The 7,591-nt window shown below is 36.9% G+C and overlaps 1 protein-coding gene and 1 long non-coding RNA gene across 2 annotated transcripts in view; one reads left to right on the forward strand and one right to left on the reverse strand.

Annotated features, from left to right (window-relative positions):
* LOC112977117 overlaps positions 1-735 on the reverse strand; it is a 5,316-nt gene extending 4,581 nt beyond the window's left edge. The window contains exon 1 of the long non-coding RNA XR_003257339.1: positions 253-735. This is a non-coding gene — a long non-coding RNA (uncharacterized LOC112977117). The remainder of the gene's footprint in view (positions 1-252) is intronic.
* Positions 736-2,524: 1,789 nt separating this feature from the next.
* The window catches only part of SLC35F5 (solute carrier family 35 member F5), a 28,828-nt gene continuing 23,761 nt past the window's right edge, over positions 2,525-7,591 (forward strand). Inside the window, exons 1-2 of the mRNA XM_026089066.1 lie at positions 2,525-2,610; positions 4,764-4,836. The gene's annotated coding sequence lies outside the window, so the exon portion shown is untranslated. The remainder of the gene's footprint in view (positions 2,611-4,763; positions 4,837-7,591) is intronic.

Below are 7,591 nucleotides of genomic sequence, written 5' to 3' on the forward strand. Positions count from 1 at the left end.
GCCTGGCGAGGGCTGGGGGCGGCTTGTGCCGCCGCTTTTCTTCCCCTCTGCCGGGCCTCCCTCGGCCCCCTCCCCGCGCGCGTCCGTGTCAGCCGCGGGGCGCTTCCCTCCCCCGCAGCCGGGGCCGCGCGGTGCGGGAAGGAGGCGCCGTGCAGGGCGGCTCGCCCTGAAGGGCTCGCAGGTGSCAAACTCTCGCTGCTGCCCCGTGTTCCGTGCGAGGAGGATCGTGGCTCCCCACGCGCTAGTGTTTACCTGTCCTGGTCTGTCCTTCCCTCTGCAGTCTCCARCGCTTAGTGCGTGTTGTACCTGCAGTTTGTGTTTTCCGTGTGACTGCGGGAAGGGGACCCATTCGTCCTCCTCTGCCATCCCTCGGGCTGAAGAGTCACGTTTCTTTCTCCTCAAGCATCCACACCCCTGAATGCGCTAAGGCGGTTTATTGACTTCCTGCTATTCGTTGTTCCTGCTGCTTTTCCCTGAGAGTATCTGCAGGCAGGCGGGAAGGAGAAGATCCCATTTAGCCTCTGAAATCGTGTTTCTGAATGCAGTGTCTTTGCGTGTTTCTGGCATGCCTGGAAGGCTCAGCTTTCAGATGTGAGAGTGACGTGCAGCTTTGGAGGCTGTGCTGTCCTTATCAGCGATCATGGCAGCTTATCCTGTGACTGTGTGATCTGTTTACATATTGCATTAGATGAATGACATCTGTGAAATAGGTGTCACCTGTAATTCTTAGTCAACATTAAATGTATGAACTATCCATGTCTACGAGGTGTCCGTTGCTCTGTACGTGATGGCATGTAAAGAGGCTTTGGGAGCTCGTCACTAAAAATTTTCTTCTAATGTTATTGGAGGAACATGGGAAGGAGGGCAAGGTCCAGTTCAGCTGTCAGCTTTCACTCTGCCAGCTTGAAACTACCGTGTTTCTAATCTGTTGTGGTAATAGGTGCTCATGTCTAAAAGGGTTGTAGTCATACCAGGATGCTGTATGAATGAATCTGGGGAGTCAGTGGTTAGGTACTGTAATAGCTGGTAAATGCTGACAAGTTTGTAACAGGTTAATATTAAGCATTCCTATTTCTATATAAGAAAACTGTATTATTAAAGCAAACCATCTGAACAAGTGCTGAATAGGAAACTTTTTCAAGTGTTCCTATTGTTCCTTAGATACCAGGATCCAATTGTGCCATGACAATTTGATATTATAACTGTTATATTTTCAAGTAAGTTTTTTATATTAATGGATTCCCAGAGCATCTCTTTATGTGAAGATGAATTTTCTTATTTTGTTACTAAAATAAGTGTTTCCTATGTATATTTTGACCTTGCATAACTTTTTATTTAGTTAAGAACGGTGATCTCTACCTGCACTACTCACTATTGGCATGAAAAATATGTCTTCAGTTTCCTTCCTTGGGTCCTTTGCTTCATTATGTAGGGTTCTACCAGAAACTTTCTTTGAGTAAAGATTACAGGGCTTTAGTGACTATGATTGTCACGTTGCATAAGGCTCACCTTTCCATCTGTTCCAAAGATTCTCATGTTTATACTCATCTAGTGATACCTCTTAAAAGTTGAGTGGAGGTCAGAGGTGTGTTAAATTAGCGTTGCTTTAATGTACATTTTCAGATTTGGAAGAATGGCTCTAAAAATGATCCATCAGTTTACTTTGTCTTTTTCAATTAGAGTTGAAACAACCTCTGTTTATTTTATCAGTAATCAGATATGAAATGAGAATCACTTGCTGACAGCATATATTAAAGGAGGGGATTTGTTTGTGCTCCAGGACTTGTCTTATTGGAGCAGCCGGTATAACTGGAAAAACTAAAGCTATTTCTTCTACATGCAAACCTTGTCTTGGTATGTAAGGTTGTCTTTCAAATCGTACATGAAATACTCTTGAGTAAATATAAGGAAGGATTTCAAGTTGACTGTCTTGCACCACAGTTTGTTCTGGCTGAGCTGCTGTTCTGGGTCTCTTGTTATGAGTGGGTTTTGTTTTGTTTTTTTTTTTTCCCCCCCTCCTCCTCATAAAGGAACTAGAGGCAATTCCCCTATGTTGCARTGATTTGGTAATTCCTTTGCTCGTAATGATGTTCCCCTAATCATCAGCACAGCAAAAGTTATTTCATATTTTTTGAACTTTATATAATTTTCCCTTTTAGTGTTAAACTTAACATGAAAAAAGTGATAATGTGCAAAGAAACATTTGGTGCTATAGAAATACAATTGTACATGAAATATCAACTGTGGAATTATGTGTCGTGTCCTCAGAAGTCACCTTTTGCATGTTCATTATAGTAAAATAAAGTTTCATCTTTTGGAGTTGGAGAAGCTACTCAGTCTGACTTCAGTGTAATCAGCTAGGTGAACACACATTCTAGACAACTCTACATAGTGAGACTATTTTTAATTTATGCTATTCCAGAAAGATAAAAGTGGTGACTCAAAATGATCTAGAATATGATATTATAGAATATTTAAAAAACAAAATACAGTGTCATGAAAAGAAATGTTAAGGGTTTTTCTTCTTTGTTTTCAGCAGAAGGTCTTCAGGTAACTGGTTGAAAAATGGTTCCGCAAGATGACAACCCCAACTCGAATACAGTTAAAATGGTAATAAAAATAAATAAATAAATTATAATGGTGTTGAGAAATACCTTTTAAATCAATATATAAATCCAGATGTCTAATTTCAACCTGTATGTTAAAAGTTATAACATGTGGAAAGCATTTTTCCAAATAATGGAAACAAAGGGTTTGCATAGGCTAAACTTTCTACTATATTTAGTAAAATATTGTATTTACTTTAAAATCAGCATTTTTATTACAGCATGTATGTCTTCTTGTAGCTTAAACTTATCATAAATCTGAGTGTACTTGATGAATTAGATGTCCTGTAATTATGAAGCCATGTTCTTTGAGGAAAGTGTCTTGCATACTTGCAATTCCTTATCCTGAAATGGGTTTATTATTGATAATAAGCATTGAACAGGGTTCTGTCTGGTCAGCTCCACTGAGGACTACAGCCCCTATTAAGTCAGTACCCTGATAGACGGACAGATCAGGTTTTGCATAATAACTAAATTTAGATGCAAACTCTACACCTAGTTACGTGAGTATAGCTAATGTGGATTAAGTAGGGCTGAAAATAATCAATTGAATGGTATCTTGCTCTTAGTGATACTCAGTTTAGTATGGATAGTGAGAAGAATTTTGGGGTATCTTTTTGCCTTCTATTTATTTTGTTAACATATTCAGTTACATCTTCTGGGTGTGTACATTAGGCATGCACAAACTGATCAAACTGTATGGATAAATGTGCTTTTTCCGTGTTCTTGATAATCTGAGGTACTGATCTTAATCTCCATTTAGGTTGATAATGTAAGGAAAATATGACAGCAGCTACTGTTTATATGCAAGGGCACTGAACTGAATGAGCATTCAGAATCTACAGTGAGCATAGGATGTGTGATGTGCAAAATGGATAAGCATGTCTGTGTTTTCAAACTAAATCTTCAAAATCTTACTCACTTGCAATTGTTCAGTGGACTCTGCATGGCAAAGAGCTTGAACTTGTTGGATGCTAAGCAGTGCATAAATCTTGAAAAGTTCAGTGGGACCTGAATTTGTTTATAACTTATATAATTGAATCATAGACTTATATGATCCGTCTTTATAGTCCACCTCTTAATCTAATTTAAAATAGGTGAAAAATATCAATTTAACTTTTAGCCATGGCTGGCAGATAATCAAAGGTGAAATTTAGCATAAATATTTATTTTTTTGCCCTTGCTGCTATCTCTGTACCATTAATTTGTGACTCATTAATATAGGATATAGCTCCTCTTGGTACAGGATATCCCTAAAACAAAGAGCTTAGCAGAGTTTAAAAGGATTAGACACTTCCATGAATATGAAAGAAGAGAGAAAACTTCCAGTACTTCTGAGTAATAAAACTTACAGCTTTATTATTCTTGATTGTCAGTTGCAGGGTTTTTGTACCCTCTTTTGGAGCCTTATATATTTGCCAGTATCTGGACTGGCAAATAGTGGCTGATTAGATGGACTCCTGACTGGTCTCATGTAATGCTTCTCCTCATTTCCTCGTGTACAGTGTTTCTTCCCTTGTATAAAAATTAAGAAATGGGGGGGAAGGGGAGGGGAAGGAGGGTTGTTGAGCATCTTTACAGGATCTGAGCTTTAAAAAACAGTTTTATATGAGTGGTTATTTTCTTGTTTTTTGATACTGTGATAATACTGTATCAAATTAAGGAAAGGTACTGGGCTTGCACCAAAAATAACATAGAAGTGTTTCATCTTTCTAGATTATTCTAAGGCTATGTGTTCTCCCCTGTACTCTTAAATTTAACATTTACATTGTTTGCTTAGGAATGCAGGCTGAAGAAATAAGTTCTTTCTGTTTTATTAGGAAGGTTACATATCTTCTCTTCCTCTATATATCTTAAAAAAAATAACTACGTAACATCATCAGCATCTTCATTCTCATGTGAGCCTCTTCTTAATGAGGAAAGGACTGTGCTCTTTGAAATAGAAGAGATGATAAATGATCCTGTTCCCTTGCACTTCAGTGTTGTCCTGTTAGCATTTTTGACGTGGACCGAATTGTTAAGGTTTTGTATCTGTATGTCTTTAACATCCAGGACTTAAGCTGTAGCAGATGCTCTTTGATTTTTGAAATCTTTAAAAGAAGTTTTGCAAGGATAAATGTGTAATATGTATGTATATCACTTTTTTTTTTTTTTTAGGAGACTGTCTTCACTTTGACGTGATGTGTGAAGTTTGCTAGTTTTCTTTCTTGTTTTGAAATTATTGTGGAAGGTATGTATAAGAAAAATAAATCATATTCTTTTTATGTTCACTTTTATCACAGCATATTGCTATCGATGTGCAGAAGCCAAATATAAAGAACTGTGGGGTTTTATTCTGTTACAAGTTAATTATACTGGCATTATGTCAATAAGTGGGGTAGCATGGCTGTCTAAAATTTCCCAAAATATAGTTTCTGTCTGTCTCTACATTCTGCACGAAGCTTTACAAGTTTTAGTTCTGTTCTAAAACTTAGTATATAAGCTTTAATAAGGTTCTGTTGCTATACTTTATTTATTTATTTAGGTAAATTGTGGGTTGGATATGAAAGATCAGATATTAAAAAAGACATTATGCTTACGAAAGAACACCAATTCAAATCAATGTAATAGGCATTTTAGTATTGCTGCTTAGACACACAGAAATGTTAACCATGACGCTTTGCAGTCAGATGAGGAAATAATAGCTGGTATTACTGTAATGTTTTTTTAAAAATAATTCTGAGGCATAAGTATAGCCTTTTTAATTGGAATTTTAAAATCTGCTGATCAAAGATAAAAAAAGAAATGGTGCAACATGTACTTACATGCTGAGTAACTTCATATATAGTGTCTTATTTGTGAAGTACTTGAGATTCTGCCATCCTTCTCTCCCACTGAGGGATCCTCATGCAAGGAATTTGTTTGAGTCTAACGTAGACAGGCTGAGTACAGTCTTAAGTAACTACAGAATGTACCCAGTCTCCATTAACAATCTGCATGTGCTATAGGCTTTGAAGCAGTATATGGTGTGAACAGAGGAGTTGGGCATTTAATGCAGAAATGTCAAGCAGATCAGGCTCCTGTGATTCCTCCCTGTCTCCAGCCACCTCTACCGCTGTTACCTCAGTTACTTCAGCACATCAGTGATGAAAGGCTAGAGTGGTTTTCATTTCTAGTATACCTTACACCTGTTCATATATCACACTGCAGCCTGAGAAGGAAAGAGATTTCTTCCTTCTAGCTCCTTTGGAACTCTCCTATGCACAAGTTCCATTTTGGCTGTCTGTCATGCAAATGTGTGCACGGCCTGTAGGGTGTATATATAATATAACTTAATAGTTCGGAGGCTATTAATCATAATAAAATGGAGGCAAAATTTGTAGAGAGGAATACATTGTATCTGTTAGACCAACTCATACAAACTGGAGGGGGGGAAAAAAAACAAAAAAAAAAATCATACAAGCTTTCAAGTACTAAAACTGTTTGTTAGCTCACTCAGGCTTAAGATAATATCCGTAGTTATTCTTTGAGAACAAGTGTTTTCTTTTTTTATTCCGTGTCAAATAAAAACTGCCATTCCTTGCTGAGTCTTTCATAACTTTACTCCTACCTACTTACAAGCTTTTATTTTGTCAAGCCCCCTGTTTTATCAGCAAAGCAGAATAATTATCCAGAACTGATGCCTGCACTTGGAATATATCAGCATAGCTCTAGTGATACAATTATACTTCAATAGCTCTGTTGATTTTTGGAAAGAAGCTGTTTGAAATGCGGAGGAGGGAAAAGTGGCAAGACTTGAATATGGCAGAAACAGTACAGCAAAGGAGAGGAATGAGTCAAAGGTGGAAAACAGTGTAGTGGTCTCTAAAGCACTTGTGCATRTCTGAAAATTTGAATCATTAGTTTAAAGAACAGTCTGACCTGTACTAAAAAATCATGCAACGACTTCTTCACTGAAGACTTTGCAGGRCAGTCTCCTTCATAAATAGTTTGTAAATAATGAAAGGATAGTAAATGATTGCATGTTGGTGTGTGCAGCAGAAATTACAAAGTGTAATTTAAATTAACCTAACTGTTGTAAACAGATATGACTTGCTTGGTTAACAGTCATGATTTGTTGCATAACGGTGGATGATTAGTTTTTAGTTTGTTAAAGAGATCTCTCAGAGATGGTGAGTGTTTGGGTTTTCTRTGCTGATTACATCATATGCCTTGCTATTTTTCTTAGCAAGTGAACTGAATTGATTCTTAAAGTATATCCATATAGAAGTGGTAGTGGAAACGTAAAACTGCCAAAATCTGTATCTTACTGAGGTTCACTGGCATTAATTTAAAATATTTTATTATTAGTTGACTGAGGAATGAGATGTCTGTCATCTGTCTAAATTTATATTTGAAACTTTTTAATCATAAAATTGAAGGTCTTCCTAAATTTAGGTCTTCTAATGAGCATCCTTAAAGACATTAGACTAGATTCTAGCTGTTTCACCAGTTTGATCCCCTTCTAGTAGCCATAGTGAATGTAAGAATGCATGCAAGTCTGGCATGCTCATGATTAGCATTTGTTTGGAATAGGACTAATGAATCTTTTAAAAATCTTGCTAGTGTTTTAAGTCTCTCCTTCCACCCCCCAAAAATAAAAAGAGAAAGAAAGATAGTTTGCTCTTCCTTTCTCGGGGTCTTTTTTTTTTTTTGGAAAGCACTTGATCTCTTAGTGTAACTTCAGTGTTTTCAATAAATGTTAATACCTATTTTTAGTACAAGTGTTGCAAAGTCAAGCCCTCTAAAGTCAGGATGTGCCTTTTTTTAATTTTTACTTATTTATTTATTTTAGACCAACACAAACAGTATCAAGTCTGTTTTCTTATGTTTACTGTGTACATTGAATAAAGCAGATGTACTCTGCCTACTGAAAGAGAGGGAAAGAAATTTGGTCATGATCTATTTACACACTGCTGTAACGCGCATCACCTTTATAAATTTTTACTAGTAACTGTATATAGTCT

This window comes from Apteryx rowi, unplaced genomic scaffold (genome assembly GCF_003343035.1).
Source record: "Apteryx rowi isolate R43461 unplaced genomic scaffold, aptRow1 scaffold_8, whole genome shotgun sequence".
NCBI classification, from domain to species: domain Eukaryota; kingdom Metazoa; phylum Chordata; class Aves; order Apterygiformes; family Apterygidae; genus Apteryx; species Apteryx rowi.